This window comes from Ochotona princeps, chromosome 6 (assembly GCF_030435755.1).
Source record: "Ochotona princeps isolate mOchPri1 chromosome 6, mOchPri1.hap1, whole genome shotgun sequence".
Classification (NCBI taxonomy): domain Eukaryota; kingdom Metazoa; phylum Chordata; class Mammalia; order Lagomorpha; family Ochotonidae; genus Ochotona; species Ochotona princeps.
The window spans coordinates 40,689,446-40,708,505 of NC_080837.1; the positions used below are offsets into that span (position 1 = coordinate 40,689,446).

General features: G+C 40.0%; 1 protein-coding gene across 6 annotated transcripts in view; it reads left to right on the forward strand.

The window, feature by feature from the left end:
* MEIS2 (Meis homeobox 2) overlaps positions 1-19,060 on the forward strand; it is a 226,344-nt gene that overhangs the window by 71,029 nt on the left and 136,255 nt on the right. The window lies entirely within an intron of this gene.

A 19,060-nucleotide genomic window follows, 5' to 3' on the forward strand; every position in this document is an offset into this window, starting at 1 on the left:
CTTGTGAATCTATATACAGTGCTGATTATGCTGTTAATGAAAGCCGACTCATCAAGCAGGCAAAACAAAAAAAAAAATACCTTGCTGTATGTTGTGTCCATGCTCAAAGTATTAGGTGCAATTCTAATCGCAGAAAGAGTTTGCAAACATGTCATGTGTTTATATGACAAATGCAGAAGGGTTATAGGTGTGATAATGCCTTTTTATTTGTAGGGTGGAGATTAAAGATTCTTTTTTAGCTGTTCAAGTCCAGTTACCTTAAAAGCTAACCCCCATTCACTTCCGGGAAAGGATTAACTGCATGCAGCATCAGAAAAATCACAATTTATCTTTATCCTGTTTTCAGTTGGTGTTATGTGTCTGTATATACTGTTGACTCTAAGACTCTCACGACCAAAAAAAAAAAAATTACAATGTATTTTTACAGAGGAAGTAGGCATGCTTATATTTTACCGTTGGTTTGGAAATCCTGGGAAAATGGTAACATTTTTTCTAAGGATGTTTCTGGCTATCGTGTTGTTTTCAGGCCTGTTTAGACTAATGCTTAAAAACGGAGGAGCCCATGGAACGCTGAAGGTCCTCTTTGATTATCCAACTTGTGTGCTGTGGTGCTGAATGACATTAGTTACAGTGTCATGGGTCCGGGACAAGGTTTCTCTCTTATTTATGGCAGTGGTGGCTGTTGATCTGCTCCTCTCCCAGATCTACAAAGGTCGAGGGGTGGAGTGGTGATGGGAGAAAACGTGATAGATTCACATTTCTAAATCGGCCATTTTGATGTAAGGACATTAGTAGCAAACTAAGGTGTATCGATCTGGCCTATGGTGTCAGGATTAGCTGGCAGAGCCAGCGAGGTTGCCTGCCATGGTAGTGGTTATTCTTGCCTTGCAGCTATGACCATTTCAAAGGTCAGGGCCCTGTACTGACTTGGCTCAGAGGAATTAGACAGAACATGCGGTCGCTGGGCTGATTACTTAACCAAAGACAAAATAATGAGTCCTAAGCAAATACTGACTAATTGAAAGGGCTGTAAATCCATTACATATTGGTCAGGGATAATCAGGAGTATTTAATCACTTTTATCTATTCAGGAGCACTGGAGCTGCAACAGCAAAGCCCTGAACCTTGCCATGTGCTTATTATTCTCATCATTATCAAAATTACTTCACAGCTGTTCTTTGCTACATCACCTCAGCTGGAGATTTACTAACCTGTAAAATGTTTTTAATTCGGAAGTCGAGGGAGCGTGAGGGGAGGGGTTTCTCATTTTTTAACCCAAGGTTGGTTTGGTTAGAGTAGCAGCTCAGAGAGGCAGGACAGCTGCAGAGTGCTGGCAAGCGCCTCACCCCACAGCTCACCTGTGTGGTGTCATCTTCTTGCTTGGCCTTTCTGGATCAAAAATAAAGACGTCAAAACAGTGGTTTTGCAAGGAAACATTTGCATGTGTTTTCAACCTCTCTGTCCTGAAAAAATCAGTGTTACAGAATAGTCTGACCTCAGAGAATTCCACTGCTGTGTTTTACAAATGAGGAAACTGAGACCTAGAGGGGGGAGCCACCAGCACAAGGTCAGGCTGAGGGCAGGACTCAAAGCTGCCCAGTCTTCCGACCCTGCTGCTTTTCACTACCATGTGGCTTTGCTAAATCATTGTCACTGCTAACAGTTACATAGAAATCTCACAACCTCAGAGTCAAGGGGAAACTATGGAGAGGCCAAAGCCTGGTTCCCTCTGTATGTATGAACTGTATGTCAAGCGTCCTGCTTGCCTAGCCTTTCGGAATAGGGAGAAGACTTTCTGCCTGTATCCCATGAGTTGAATTTCATGTGAAGTGTCACAAGCCTTTGCTGGACCTCTTGCCTTCCCCTGCAGATGCCCTGTCTCCAGCTCAGCTCCCTCTCTAGCCTAGTGCAGCTGGCTGAGAATTGTGGGCCGTCAAGGATTTCCCCGGGTGTGTGTTGTGGCTCTGCTGCACTACCAGCCAACTGTGAGAGGTTATCCCCACCCTTCATCTAGTTCAATGTATACCGGGCTCTGTGCAGAATTCTCTGCCCAACTAAAAATTTCACTGAATGCCCACGAGATAGGGAGAGAAGACTGAGCTTGATTGGGGCCGTCAGGAAACCTAGCGGTACCTCTGTAAAGTTCGTGAAGTCTTGTGGACCTCTCTTTTTCCCATCTATACGCTGCTTTCCCACGCTCTCAGGTTTTGGTTCTGCTCAGAAATGTTCCGGCAGAGCAACGCTGTCTCAGCCTCTGGTCACCATTTCCTCTCCTTCCCCCTTTCTTTTTACTTCTCACCAAGTGCTGTGTTTTTCTCCTCCCCATGACCTTCTTTCACAACATGCCCCTGCCACTGCATTTCTCCCAGTGGCTGACCCTCCTCTCCCCTCCCTGCCTATTCCTCTGTATCTTAAAGAAATTTTCCTACAGTTTCTTTTTAGAAAAAAAAAATTCCTCTTCCTACTTCACCCCCACTGCAGAGCAGAGGTTCAGTAACTTTGATGAGGATAGTCCTGTAAAACTTTTACTTTCTGATCTTTAATGAGCTGCAAGATTTACTCAGCTGTAATTCTGAGCTCAGAAACCAAGAATAGAGACCTCTAACTAGCGACATGTTAATTTAGACTTCTTTTCTTACATGCACTAACAGGCATGAGGGAATCCTTGGGGCTAGAGATGCCCCAGTATATTTTTCTGTCATTTAATTAATTTCAACTTTCAAAGTGAAATGTTGGCTCTGGCTCACCGAAAATACACATAGTCTAAATTATTATTTCATGTAAATTTCTTTACAAGTGCATGGTTCAATGTGCATTCCTCCATTATTAGTCTCTTTAACATTATTTCAACCAGTTTGTTCCCTTTTGTGCTGTATGACCTGTTCTTGTATTACAATAATCCCCGATGTACCCTTTTTTCTTTCTTTTTTTAAAAAGAAGCTAATTGAATTATCTCATTATTTTAATTTGTTAAGCAAATGTATTTTGCATCTCAGGATGTGTTCTTAAGGAGGGGGCTACTGAGGCTTTGCCCCTTGAATGGGCCATTGGCCCATTTTGACATTCATGCATTCATTAACTAGCAGAACATAAAAGAGCTCTGGTTGTATTTTTTTTTTCCCAAACACCCAACCAGCATGGAGCAACTTTTTCCAATAAGCCACAGGGGTCTCTCTACATATGTTCTCAACTGCAAGCTATTGTCACCTATTCTGAATACCTCAAAAGGCCCAGAGGGGGAAAAAAAATCCACCTCAACAAAGGCCAACTGTAGCAATTGTTAAGTCTTAATCTCAATATGACAAAGATCATTAACCTTCAGTTTTCTTGGAAGAACAAGTCTCACTACAACTGTAACAGTTAAAACATCTCTCAAATTCCTAAGCACTACAAACTTTAGGGGGCTAGGTAACAGATTCACATCTGATTGATTGAGTGGATGAAAATACTTAAAGCAAACCCAAAGTGGTATTTTAAAAACTAAGGTAGCTGATAAACTGAAGAGTTTGCTATTTAGAGTTGAGAACTTTGAATTTGCTTAGTCTGAGACTAAATAACTATTTGCTGGTTTCAAACCACCTACCTCCAAAATTCCCTTAAAAATTCTCTAGAAAATTCATGATATTTTTAAGGAAATAAATTCATTTAAGGCAAAAGAAATCCAGCTTGCAAAAATGTTGTATTTACCAGTACTCTTTTGCACTGGTTAGTGATTTGGCCTGGCTTCGTGAACTAGGAAATCCAGTGACGACTCAAGAAAGGCTCTCTTATATATGCATGTGCTTTTCCTGGAGAGCACCCAAAGGCAAAACAGAACACAACAACAGCAAATATCTTGGGGAAATCCTAAAGAAGTATATTCTTTTGCTAACACATGGAGATTATGATCTCATAAAAATAAGCCTACCATTACAACTGTTTTTATTTGATTGAGAGATACAGAAAGAAACAGCAAGAAATAATACCCAGACTGGAGGTTTATTCATAACCATGAAAAACTCCTCCATGCCAAGAAGCCCTTGGTGCACTCAATTAGGCTCTCAGGCACCTCCACTTGCCACCTTCAAGAGCTTCCCTGGTTGTGTTGGAAAGAATACGCTTGATTGTGGTATAAAAACACAAAGTGCTCATACACAAAGGCTCTGCTTGCTCAGACCGGTTTTTTTTTCACCAAAGGCCTTATTTGAAAACATAGGGATAAAGCTCACACTTAGAAGTTATGGGACTTCTTTCAGAGATGCGTATTCAGGGTGAGAAGCAAATTTTATTTAAAAGTGATATCATGCATCCTTCTTGAAATTTCAGATGCTAAAATCTCTGCTCCCTGTGCCTGGCAAAATGCTTTGACTCCATCCTGTGATCCTGTAATCCTGGGGTTGGAGGACAGGAATGAAGCCAGTCTCTCAGGTGTCTACTCATTCACCCCTTACTTAACAAGGATTGACTCTATTGGAATTGTGTAAAGGTGTGAGTCTGGCCATAATTTTTTTTTCTTTAGAATTTGTCCCTCTGCAGAGACAGTGTACCCAAATTGTGAGTAAGTATACTTCCAGATTGTATTTCCGAGATATTAGTATCTTTTCCGGTGTGTTCATGAGGACCATATGATAGCAAACTTAGTTATGTCCAGTTCGTTATCATGATGTATGTGAGCAGGAGAGAGGGAAAGGAGGAGAGAAGGAGACAAAGACTTAGGTTATTTTGCCTTTAATTAAATCTCTTCATCATATTCACATCCAGATAGCTTCTTCCCTTAAGTGAGATATTATGAAATGCTCAGTCCCATGCCTGGCTCCTGTAATAAATATATACTGCACTATACTATAAAGTAACTGTAATTGTTATTTTAATCTGGTAGAATGGCTAGCAGAAAGCTTTGATCAATACTCTTGGGCATCCAAAGTTATCCAGCCATTCTTTGGACTATGTGAGATGGGGAGTCTGGATCTGCCAAATAATTCTTTTTTTTAATTGTTGTTTTTTGATACAATTTAGTTGGCAAGTAATTCTTAAATATTGCTCAGTAGGAGTGAACGTGGACCAAACTGTGTCTTCCTAAGGCCGCATAAGCCTTTGATAACTGTGCGTTAGTGAGAGTACCATTGAAAAGCCAGAGCATATAGGAGAACCCTCTTGGATGTGGAGGAGTAGGTAAATAAATTGCTTATGAAATAGCTTAGGGTGCTCAGCTGGGCCTTCCTTTACTAGGGAATGTTCCCTTTTACCACATTTCTAGTATGTGACCAGAATCTAGAGGCGCCTGCTTCCTCAGAGTGCTATGAGATAGCATAGTAATATTTTATAAAACGGGTTACTGAATGGGAAGTTAGAAGACTTAGGTTTGAGCTGTGTGATTTTGGAGAATTTATTCAGCTTCTTTGAACCTACTTTTCTTTACAATGAAAGCAGTAAATATCTGCCCTACCGACTGGTTGGATTGTTGTGTGGCTCCAAGGATGTAAACTGTAATGTATTTCACAAATGTCAAGGATTGAAGTCTTTTGATTGTGTGCCTGAGTTTCAAGTTGCTTGGGATCCCTAGTATCTCATGAAATCACCAGTGATATAAATACAGTACGGCCCACCTCATTTGTCTCCACCCCAATTTCTCTACTTGTCCATTTCCAGAAATGTATCCATGGAGACACTGTGGTAATTTCTATCATTATATATCCTTTAAAGGACCTTGAATGGTTAATCGAATCAGTATTTCATGGACATTAGTTATTCCTACTTGGAAATTAGTGCCTTCATGATTCTGAGATTGGTCTACTTAATAATAATAGCTATGGACCAAATTAATACCAAATATGAAATGTTGGCCTTCCTTACAGTGAGAGATGGCCTTTCTCATATTCAGAGATGCAAATGTGCACTGGATACAAGTGGAGCTCAGAGACCGGAAAATGCTTGGCAATGCATATGCAGAACACACAGCTGTGAAACACCAGCAGAAAGAGCTTGCCGCAAACATGCAGCACAGTGAGGCCGCCCCTAGCCTTAGCCTTTGCATTGTTTTTCTGCTTTCCAGGAGAAAACATCTGTGAATTATTTGAATGCAACCTTAGACTGGAGATCGTTTGAATTGGTGTCATCTCTGTTTAATTTCAGGAAATGATGTCACAATGCATTAAACAACAATGCTGGGTGATTTATTTTCCCATGGACATGCTGTCCTAAAGCATTCCCCTTCTCTTGCCATGTTTCCAATTAACTGTAAGCTTGAGTGTTCTTCCTATTTGATAATGATTTTGAGGGGTAGGAGTGCAATATTGGGGTGGAAAGAGTGGTGATTTCAGAGGTTGCCAAGGTTCAGAGCTAATGGCACATCCATCATGTCCGTATTGAGACAGGCAGGTACTGAATGTCACTATGATCACAAGTGGAACATAGAATAGTGATGGCTGGTTTCAAAGAATGCCTGAAAAAGAATGCCTGAATGTAACTGTGCTTTCCGTCCAAAGTGCCACTGGATAATGTTAATAGTGACCTGCATACGGTAACTTCAGCCTTATCAAAGTTTCTGTGCACTGCTTTCTTTAGTAAAGAATAGAGGATATAAGTCAATTCTGTGTGCCATCTGTCGTCGTTTTTACAATTTCTCAAATTAAAGAGACAGGCCAAAAATTTAATGTTGCGTTGAATCCTAGAGAAGAAAGAAAATTGCAACTGAATTTACTTAGTCTCTCTTGAGGGGGTGAAAATTGCATGCTGCTGTGTCATAACCTTTTACTCATAGGCCCAATTTACTGTTTAGAATTGGATTATGAGGACTTGTGCATGGGAAACACTGATGCTTTGGGGATTCAGCAGGCTTTGTTCACACGGTTCTGAATGATGTTGAGGTACAGTCACCAGTACAGTGGTGGCACAATGACTTTTCATGGAAGTGATGAAACACACGACCCCTCAAAACAGAAACATTCGAGGACATGTCAAGACAATTCAAAGCACATTAAACAATCTCATATAAAAAGTTTATCTGAGATGGGCTAAGAATATTAACTCCTGGAACGTGAGTGACTGACAGACACATTTAAAAATAGGTAACTGATAGAGCAAAGAGAAATTTTAAGACAATGAAGCTATTCACCATATAATGGCAGATACATGGCGTCGGATGTTTGTCTAAATACTTAGAATGTGTAACACTAGGAATGCTAATGTAGTCTGTGGACTTTGGATGATAATCTGTGTCGTGTGGGCTCATTTACTGTCACAATGTACTACTGTGGAAGAGTGTGAAAATAAGGGAGGGACAGCTGGAGTGGAGGCCGCCTTGCGTAGGTGGAGGGCGGGTATAACTGGGAAGTGTCTGTACCTGCCTCTTAGTTTTGCTGTGGACCAACAACTAACCTAAAAAACAAAGTCTGTTTAAAATAATAGAGTAAGAAGATCGAAGAATTAAGTGCTTACTAAATTACTGTCAAAAGAAGCAAAAATAATCATTAGCTCGAAGTTTAGTACCCAGTTTCATAAAATATCACTTGACACGTAGTTGTTTAAAAATATGTTAAAGAATTCAAGGAGATGAGAATTGAGGACCCTTGAATAAAGGAAAATAGAAGGCATGTGCATATCTGAATATTCAGCTATTTAAAAACTCCAAGAATAGAGTGCCATTAAATGCTTTTTAGTGGAATCCCTGAATATTCATTCAGAGCACAGGGAAAATTTCCATTTCTTCATTCCACATGACCACAGTTTGCAAGCATCTTCTGTTGAGAAGTGGAATCACTGGCAGCTAGAGGCCAGGTTGCCTGAGGTATGCGAACACTGACTGTCCTTCGGCTTTGCTGAGGGCAGGGTAATAAACTGACCTCAGTGTTCAGGACTAATTCCAGTTGTAGGCAGTGTTAGTGCACACATTTCAGAGAACACCTGAAGTGTCCTGCCTTCTGTGTACAGTAATCTGTTTTTACAATGTGGCACAGATTATGAAGTGTAAAGATGACATCCAGCCCCACTACTCCTGGTAAGAAAAGTGACGGGTAGGAAGCATTAGGTTGGTTGAACGGAATTTGCCTTATTACATTTATGTGCCGTGTGCCACTTTCCAAATTGATCGGCAGCAGTTGTTACAGTATACCCTTTAAAGGTGCATTATTCTCTTTAAAAACATAATGTAGTATCATTTTCGTGCTTTTACATTTGCTATTCCTATTTTAAATTGCCAAGTCCCGAATCTGCCAAAATGAATTTTTTAATCTAATAGTGAATAAGTTGTCAAGCCACAATTTCATGGTAGATAATTTTTCTTGAACTATAGTTCATTTCTAAGTTTTAATAGAGAACACAAATATTTTTGACCCTTTGTTTTCCACAAAAATAGTTACAACTTAAGAGATTATTGTCGGGGGATTGTGGAATAGGCAAGAAAGAAAATATTATCTAGTTATTGTGAGCATTTTGAAAAATTAACATGAGCCACTAATCAGCCCGCTCCAGTTATCCCTCTAGATTCACTGATAGCCGATCGACCTAACGTAGCCAGGTAATGAAGATTTATTTTTGTTAATCCTGTACCCCATGTTGTTGCTACTCTTCATTTAAATTCCTCAGTTGTCAGATTATAATATGATCACCTAGATTAAACTTTTTGCAAAATTTCCTTGTGATTATGATTTGGCAACTCTATAATTAATAATTTAGAAAGGGATACTCCCCTAACTCCAGTCACACTACAGTTGCAAATGACTTATTTCTCACCCAGAATACATGGTGTGACCATGACAGTAAACAGCTCCAGTGTGCTGGGGTGGTGTCGTACAAGTCTTGTAAGGAGAAAATGGCTTTTATCAATAATAGAGATGAATGCTGGATTATTCCCTGTGGGTTTGGTGACACATTGGAGAACTCTATAAAAGCAGTCTTATTTTTTTTTCCCCACAGTGAAAAGTTAAAGGTTCCATTTCACTGTTTTAGGATACCTACAGGCAGTTCTTGTGTTGCTATACTTCTCTTAAATCCTGCTTCCCAGTGAATTTTTTGAGAAAGAGTGGTAAAAGATGAGAATGTGGGATCATATTGATCAAGTGTAGGTTCAATCGCTGCTTCAACTTCTGAGAAGCCTAAGTTTAGACCCATATAGCGTACGTAAGTCTCACTGATTCCTCAATGATACTTTTGATAAAGACCCCTTTTACAGCCTAATCCTAAAGCTTTTGCATTCTCTGTTGAACAGTTTAAGTGATAATCAAATATGATCATGTAGAGAGGCATCATTTTCAGTGTGATCTTTGTTGTCAGTCTGAGAATCCTCAATAGTGGGAAACATGTTTTGTTTTGTTTTTCAGAGAATATTTGAAGAAAAAAGTGATTTAATCCTCATCGGTGTTTATATTCGTACATGCTTTTGTTAATTACTACCTAAAATACTCCCAAACTTATTTGAAATGTATTTAAAATCAGTTAAATAAAGACAAATCTGTATAATTCTAATGATCTATGGTTGGTCGTTTTAGAACAGACCATGGAAATAATTGCAATTGGCAAAAAAAAAAAAAAATCCCACCTATAGGTAGTAAAGATGATTTTAATTATTTGAATTGAACGTTTCAGGGCACAAACATTTCAATGAAGGAAATTGCTATTATTTACAAGACTACATATGAGAGATCTTCAAAAACTGGATGTAATGTGTATATTATACGAGAAACTGTATATGGACTTCAAATTTGGGGGCCAAAATAAACATTTTTAATGTAATTTTTCCATAAACATTTTAAAGTCTCCAGAGGCAATGAATTTGGCACCAAATTGCAGTTGTTTAAGCGGGATCCTAGTTCCAGGTTAGCCTTTTGTCCTCCAGGTTACCTTGGGCAAATCCTTTCATTTATTTGCGTGTCTATCTTCTTACCTTGTAGTGGTAGAGTTTGAGTTAGCAGTGTTAGAAATTACCTAGTGAAGAAGGTAAAATGCTATGCATTATAAAATTATATCCATTAATGTTTTCATATAATCTATTAAGAATATTAATTTGCTCTGTTTTAATTCCATGAAACCAGAGCTTGCACTTGAGTCAAACTTTCTTCAGAGAAAGAAAATTGTAGTAATTTCTTCTGGCATGTCTTGAATAGGAATCATGTCTTACACAGAACATGATATATACAAGGAAAAGAGGAAGAAGACCATATGGATTATCCATACCGTGGCAGTTTTGGCAATATCATATTTTCAAAATTTTCGAATGTTTAAATGCTCAAACTTAATAGAAAGAACTGGATAATGGCAAACCTCGTAATAAACTTACCTGAATTATAGCTTTGTAACAAGCTTGTTGGGGATTTGGGCATCTTTGCTTTTTGTCCATTAGCTTTTCCACCAAAGAATTAACTGGCCTGCTGGGCTACCACCTTCATACTGGCAAAACTGGTACCAAAACCAGTTTATGTCTCTAAAATAGTGACCTCACAGGCCTGCTCTAAGGACAGTGAGGTCCCCTGTCAGACACAGATTATCTTATTGAAGCAAGAGGCTATTGGAGCTTTTCCCCCTGATGATAGTTTCCATCTGGATGCTGAATCAGTCTTCCTTTTATTCTGCAGTATTATTTACAGATGTTACAGTTCTTCAGACAGTGTCTACTTTGCTGAAGCACAGAGTACAAATGGGAGCATAGTGAGGAAATCTTGGAAAGGTATGTTGAGATTCTGGGTTTAGATACAATATCTGGAATACAGTTGAGAGGATCTTGGTGAAAGTTGGGAATTGACAGTGATCTTTGTAGAAATCATGCTTAATTGGGCAAAGGTTAGCAGAGAAGAATACAAAGGAGGTTGGAATATTTTTGAAGGTGCATTGAAATGTAGAAAAAAATTATAAGTAGCAATGAAAATATTAGAACAGGGATTAGCATTGTGATGTGGCAGGTTAGCCACTGCCTGTAACACTAGCATCCCACATCTTAGTGCTGGTGCCTTTCCACCTTCCTGCTAACATGCCTGGGAAAGCAGGTGAAGATGACCCAAGCATTGAGCCTGCCCCACTGTAGACAAACAGGATGGAGTAGGTTCCTAGCTTTAACATGACCCAGTCCTGCTTTTGTGGTCACTTGGGGAATGAACCAGCAGATGGAATACCTCTTTTTCTCTCTGTCACTCAGCCTTTCAAATAAGTAAAATAAACTTATTCTCATAAAGATTTATGAATGCTCATAAAGATTTATTTTACTTATTTGAAAGGCAGAGTGACAGAGAAGGAGAGACGGAGGGCTTTCCCACCCACTGGTTCGCTTCTCAGATGGCTCTAACAGACAGAGCTAGTCTGATCTGAACCTAGGAACCAGAAGCTTCTGGGTCTCCCATGTGGATGCAGTGGTTCAAACACTTAGGTCATCCTCCACTTCTTTCCCTGGCTATTAGCAGGGCACTGGATGGGAAGAGGAGCAGCCAGTGCCCATTATGGATGTCAGCGCCACAGGTGGAAGTTTAATGTGTTACACCAAGGTGCCTCACTTCTTTAAAAAAAAACAAACAAACAGTAGATCAGTGTATATAATCAGATCATTTAACAAGGGAAGGAGTTTCAAAGTCAAGCAAGTAGGTTCTGTGGAAAGACCAAGGATAATAATGACCAAAACTAAACCTTTGGATTTGGCCCTTGAGGGTCATGGTCTGTCTTTGAATTCTGCAGACTGATGAGGGAGTCCTTAAAGGTGAGGGAGAGGCTTTTCAGCAAAAAGTACCTCAGATATAGCATCAGAGGGATAGGATTTGGGGGAGAGAATGGCAAAGGGTGAGATAGAACTTGCAAAAAGGAAGCAGTGCAGGTGGAGGTTGGGGCTGGGATAAGGGAGATCCCAGGAGCCTATGGAACTGTATCATAAAGTGATAATAATAAAATATAAATAAATAATGATTGTAAAAATAGAGACACAGTTTTAAAATGATAAGAAGCTGAGGGAACTCAGGAAAAATCTTCCCTACTGAGGTTATGAACTGCAGAGAGTGAGGGAGAGCGAGTGAGGAGGGTACCAAAGGGTATTCTTGGAGCAAAGGGATGTAGGCTGGCATGTCCTGTCACCACATCGTGGCATCCTTGCTCACGCAGTGCTCAGGAACCCAGGAGCAGACACCAGAGAAGCCAAGCCTGGTGTTGTCAGCAAAGGGAAGTGAGATCTCCTGAAATTAGACCAGGAGACGAAGCCCAATGAGACAGTCTTTCCTAGGGTTGTGGCAGAAAAACAGTTCTACAGTTCATTCGAGTAATAAATTGACTAAGAAACATTGAGACATTTTCATAAAATAAAAATGAGGGAGATCTTGCCAGTGAGTATTACTAAAATGTATTATAAAGCTACATTGTATAGCATTGGCTAAAAAAAAAAGACAGAATAATAATTTTGATGAAGTAAGAATCCATAAATCAACTCAGATATATCAACAAAGAGTAATTTTAAAGGCAACATTTTATATCTGCTGAGGGGAAGAAGAATAATTCAGGAAATTGTTTTTAGATAATGGTTTAACTGTCTTTGAAAAAAGAATTGCTACTTTCCATCTAAATAAATTCTATATGTAAGACTTCTTTGAAACAGATGATTGTTTCTGTCGCCTTTGTTTTTCAGACTATAAGAGGAAGGAATGATAAAGATGATGAGAGACTAAACTGGCTTAAAATATTAAAAATTATGAAGTTTTGAATGTTAACATCATAAACAAAATAAAGATAAGCATTAAATTATGAAGAATATATGCAATATCAGAAGCAGCAAAGGATTCGTGTTTTAATAAATGAAGCATTATACAAATAGGGGGAAAAATGGCCAATGGGCGTTTTAAGAGTTGCTCAGTGCTGAGATGGATGTGGTGGCACAGTTGGTTCAGCTGCTACATGGGAAGCCCAACAAGGCCGATTCCTGTGCCAGCTATGCTGGTTCCTGACCCAGCTTCCAAGTAACGCCTCCCGGAGGCTGCAGATGATGTCTCCAGTGCTTAACCTGTGCAACCCACCTGGGAAATCAGATGCGGTTTCTGGCTTCTGGCTTTGGCCTGGCACAGTCTTGGCCTCAAAATTGCAGGAATTCTCAGGGTAAACCAGCAGATGGAAGAGTGCTCTCTCTCTCTCTCTCTCTCTCTCTCTCTCTCTCTCTCTCTCTCGCGCGCACGCGCGCATAGATTAAAAACTAAATAAATAAACATTAAGTATTTTAAGAATATTCAATGTCCTTATTAACCAAGTACTTTTTTTTTTTAAAGATTTATTTATTTTATTACAGTCAGATATACAGAGAGGAGGAGAGACAGAGAGGAAGATCTTCCGTCTGATGATTCACTCCCCAAGTGAGCCGCAACGGCCAGTGCTGCGCCGATCCGAAGCCGGGAACCAGGAACCTCTTCCGGGTCTCCCACGCGGGTGCAGTGTCCCAAAGCTTTGGGCCGTCTTTGACTGCTTTCCCAGGCCACAAGCAGGGAGCTGGACGGGAAGTGGAGCTGCCGGGATTAGAACCTGCGCCCATATGGGATCCCGGGGCGTTGAAGGCGAGGACTTTTAGCTGCTAGGCCACGCCGCCAGGCCCAACCAAGTACTTTTTAAAACACCAACAACAAAATGTCTGAAATAAATTAGGAAACAATTACAAAATTATAGTGCTCAGCACTGTTTAGGGTGGAAAGAAATATCTACCTTGATAATGACAATCAAAATTGGGCTAGTATTCCTGGAAGCAAGCTGGAGATATGTATAAAAGAACCTTTAAATATGTTCATATCCTTAACCTAATGATACAATTTCCAGGAGTTTATCATCAACAAATAAACACACATTAAGATTATTAAAAATTGACTATACACAGATATTTGTGACAACAAAAAGTCAGTAGCTACCAATATCACTAATTAAAAAAAATAAGCGAATAACATAGACTACTGTATAATTTTAAAACTCTATTCCTCAGAACATTTTCTGATGTGAGAAAAATCTCTAAATGTCTAGTTGAATGAAATGGAAAAGTTAGTATATAAGCCATTATTCCAATTGCATAAAATAAATACAGATATAAATGGATATATGTACAGGATGTCAAGTGGTTATTATTGAGTAGTGAGATTTAGGTGATGTTTTACTTTTTATGTTTGAAATCTTCTGTTCAATATGTACTGTATTTATAATGTGGGACAATATATTTTGTGTTTGTACTAGGAGAAATAAAGTGTGTTAGTTGTACTGTGAACCTTGAACACCAATAAGGTACAGATTAAAGGGAGACCAAAGAGTCAGGTAAACAGGGCTTTAATATTGGTGTTTTAAGTACAGTGTCCCTGCCAATGAATTTCCAGGGCTGGTGAAGCAGGTGTAGGTGACATCAGAATTAAGAGAAGCAATTTATCAGGTCATCTTAGTCATACATATTGAAACATTCAGTAGTAAAGACAAGTGATTTGAATCGGAAGATTCTATCTCACGCAAACATTTTGAGTGGGTGTGACTTGGAGGTTGGCATTCTTGGGACAAGAGTGAATGGGGAGGTATGACAGCAAAGACTGAGGACTTCATGAGAAAGGTAGCTGGGAATTCTTATACAGAGAGTTGAGATGAGGAAGTAAGGGAGGAAAGAAGCTCAACTGTCTGTGATTCCTGGGAGATTAATATGGAAGAAAAGTAACTTCAATGAGAGTGTATTAGTTTGCTTGGGCTGTCCTAACAAAATACCAGCTGGCTTAAATGACGGAAACTTATTTTCTCCCAGTTCTAGAGCCTGGAAATGCAAGAGCAGGAAGCCAGCAGAGTTGTATCTGGTGAAGGTTTTCTCTTGGATTTAGAGAGCCGCCTTCTTATCCTTGTGTGAGTCCACCAGTCTGACTGCATTGGGAGTTCATTCTTGAAACATCATTTAGCCTTTATTTCCTGAAAGCTCTCCAAATTCAGGTGCTACTCTAAGTATAGTGAGGTTGCATCCTGATAAACTTAGCCCAGATTGAAAATAACCCTAAATCTAAAATCTGTTTAAATACAGCTAACCTCTAGAACATTTGGCTTAAGGACACAATATGCTGTAGCATGTCAGGTACTTATGCTTCTGAGTTTATGGTGGACCAGGTGCCATGGGTTGTTTCTGCTGTCCAGCAGCCCAAGCGAGCATTGTAACATGAGAGTTATCACAGTACCTAGCACTTGCCCAAGATGTTTCCAAATAAAAGTGTGATTTCTACTGCACTTTAAAAAAAGAGATTTATTTATTTTTATTGGAAAGTCAGATATAGAGAGAAGAGAAGGTCTTCCATCCATTGATTCATTCCCTAAGTGGCCGCAACAGCTGGAGCTGAACTGATCCAAAGCCAGGAGCCAGGAGCTTCATCCAGGTCTCCCACACGGATGCAGGGTCCCAAGGCTTTGGGCCATCCTCCGCTGCTTTCCCAGGCCACAAGCAGGTAGCAGGATGGGAAGTGTGGCCTCCAGGATTAGAACCGGTGCCCATATAGGATCCCGGTGCTTGAAAGGCAAGGACTTTAGCTGCTAGGCTATGGCGCTGGATCCTTTACTGCACTTATTGTTCTGTCATCATCTTAAGTTGAAAAATCGTGAGTAAAATCATGATTAGTTGGGTCCCCTTTGTGTAATCAAATTTGGGATTAGGGCTTTAGCACAAACAAAATTTGGGATAAGGACTGATATCTTACCATAGCAAGTAATTTGTATGGAAACAGTATTTCAGGGCAAAGTTAAGTTTTGTAATGTCAATGCCATGGAAAGATAAAAGTTTTCTTTTTCTTTCCATAGCTCCACAAGTGAGGGCAAAGACAATGGGTCAAGTTCACTCAGGTAGTGTGGCCAGAAAGACTATAATACCAAAGTGTTAGGATTTCAGTTAAATATGGGTAGTAATGGAACACTTTCCAATACTGTCAGAGATTGAAGGAAGGAAGCCAAGGGGTCTTTATGACCTATCAAATGTTTCACCAAAGCATTTTTGGAGGAGGAGGCAAGGGGAAGCAGAGAAGGCATGAGGCAGCCTATTCAGTTGGCTGAAATAAATTGAGTTCTTATTTTGATCATGCATGAGGTTTGTTTGATCTAGCTGTTTCTCTTTAGAGTTCAGTTGTACATATGCTTCAGCATCTAACCAGCTTGTGTAGTTTCAGGATTCTCATGCTCTCCCTCGCTCCTTCTCTTTCTTCTGTTTTTAGACCGGGGAGGGGAAGCATGGAGGGGACTTGGAAGGCGGCCGATGAGGCTCACTCCCTGGTTTGGCAGACCGTGCCCTTGACCCTTCCTCGGGACCTGTGATTAATACATGCTTTGTGAAGGAGACTTGGCAAGCCCCGCTCTCCCCAGGACTTGATTCATAATTCACAACAAGCAGGAGCAGCGCGGTCTTTGTGGTGGCTTGTTTGCTCTGCACTGCCCAAAAAGCAGTGCGCTCTGACCTTCGCTGTTATCTAATCAGGAAGTAGACAGTCCTGGCGTGTAGTTGAGCCCTCACAGGGCTCTCTACAACTGTAAATTATGTTCAAGCTCCCTGGATCTGGGGCACACCACACTTTACATTACTATTGTGTATCTTAAAATAAACAGCATAGCAAGCTGTTTATTTTGGTGTTACTATGTATGCAATTTTAAAACAGTGGTTACTTAAACAAATGTCTCTGTTCCCACAGCACTTGAAAGCCAGTGTTTGCTCCTGTGGTTTTGGATTTTGTCACTTCTGTTTGGATTATATCTGAAATCCACTCTGTGAGCAATTGGAATGAACCTGGCAGCACCTAAGATCGGGGCCTGTGGATGGACACTGTCATCACCATGTACAGCTGTCTCTCCCTCTCCCCATACACAAGCTACACTACAGCTCCAAAGACACAGGCGCAAACAAGATGCTGTGCTTTCTCTGTGAGGCTCTAAATTTATTCTCATTATTGACCTAGTGAGTGCTGTATGTGAGTTCCTACATACTGTGCAGTTTTAATTGAACAAGTAGTGTTGTGATGATTCTATTGAAAGATAACAAAATACTACTTCCCAATACTCATTTCAACCTATCATTTTTATATTGCAGACTCAGTGCATTTTTTCGTTGACAGAGAATGACCAAGATGAGAAAGAAGGGAGGGGGAAGGGAAGCAGCAGATACAGTGAATGTAAGCACATCACAGTCTGGACGGTGACGTGCCTTGTGACCTTGAGCCCTTGTATGTTTCTTGAATAAAAGGTGGACTAAAGTGATAGGTTGTCTTACAGAGTTGTCAGACCTGTATTCTGGCAGATTTAGGTTTGATTCACAGGAGGCCTCTGGCTAGCATGGTTTCTTTGGATAAGATGTTTAACCTCTCTCAATTTTCACATGAAAACTGGTTGATTAGTATTATCAGGATGTAAGGGAAGCTTGATAAAATAGAGTATGTACAGCAGTCTCTCTGGGGCTTGTGTTTGGCCTGGTGGTAAAGATCCTGCTTGGGTGTAAGCCCTGATTCCTGCTCCCACTCAGCTTCTTGTCAGTGCAGATTTGGGGAGCTAGCATATACATCTCAGTGCCATTAGTGGAGATACCAAGAACACAGTCATCTTTCCATCTTGATAACATGAATTTCTTCTGTTGTACTAGCACATTATAAGATGATTTTTGAAAATATATTTTTCTGAAAGTGCAAGTGACAGAGGAGAGAAAGATCTTTGATCCATTGATGAATGAAATAATCATCCCTATGGGTGGCAGGCAGGGGTCCGAGTACCTGGGTCATCTTTCCCTGAAATAACAGAATGAGTAGCAGGAAGCTGGATCAGGACAGAGTAGCCAGCACTTGAACTGACACTCCTAAATGACATGTTGCTGTCATTTAACCTGCTGAGCCACAATGGCATCCCCTAAAATATTTTTTGACATTGATGGGTAGGCTGGCATTGTGTTATAGTGGGTTAAGCTGGTGCCTATGAAGCTAGTATCATATGGGAGAATTGGTTCAACTCCCAGCTGCTCCATTTCCAATCCAGGTTCCTACCAAAGCACCTGGTAAGATGGCCCAAGTTCTTTGGCCACTGAGCTGATGAAGGAGACCTGACTGAAACTTTCTGACTCCTTGTTTCAGCCTGGTCTAGCCATGGCTGTTGTAGCAATTTGGGGAGTGAACCAATGGATGGCACATCTCTCACTTTCTCTGTAAGTTTGCCTTTCAAATAAAATGAATGAACTTCAGTGAATTTTTATTTGCTTGGTAATGAACGAATGGGTAAAAACTTGGTTGGAATCTTGGGTATTTCAAGCAGTCTAAATTCTATATAATTCTAGTTTCATAAAACCAGAAATGCTAATGAAATGATGTGGGCTTCATTGGTTAGGTAGCCACATTTTTGCAGCTTCTGAAGCTTGTACCATGCTGTGAAAAAATGAAGACATTCCTTAGAACATGCAGAGTGGATATAGGAATTTTAGATGCAGACTAGATGCGGTAAAAATTTTTTATTTTGGTGTTGTTCTCTATAAAGATTACCATGCAAAGTATTTTGAGTCTACAGACCTTTTGTAAATTACAATTATAAAGAAAATGTTCAATGATCAAAGGATGACAGAAAGCTTGGATCAGACTTTACAGTCACTTATTAGTTGAATTATTTTGGACAAGTTATTTCACTTTTTAAAAATATTTATTATTTATTTGTAAGGTAGAGTTACAGAGAAAGGGAGGGATAGAAATCTTACATCTGCTGGTTCACACTCCTTACCCCCAAATGACTGCAACATGGCCAGGAGCTTCATTCAGATCTCCCACATGGGTGCAGTGGCCCACTTCCAGGAGCTGGATTGAAAGTGGAGCAGTCAGAACTGAACCGACACCCATATGGGATATCAGCATTGCAGCTACAACTTAACCCGCTAATCAGCAAAGCTGGCCCCGTTATTTAACTTTGCAGCAGCCTTTGTTTCTTTGTCAAACAGGGATCATTTTGCTTCCTCTCAGGGTTAGGATACACAAAGGAGGTAATTCATAAGAAATCATTTAACCAGTTACCTACAGTAAATTTGAGGAAATTTGACTCCTAGAATTATTTTAGTCCTTTGAGGGAAGAAAATATTTTTTAATTCCCTTAAAAATTTTGAAGAAGAAATGAGCTAAAAATGTTTATTGAC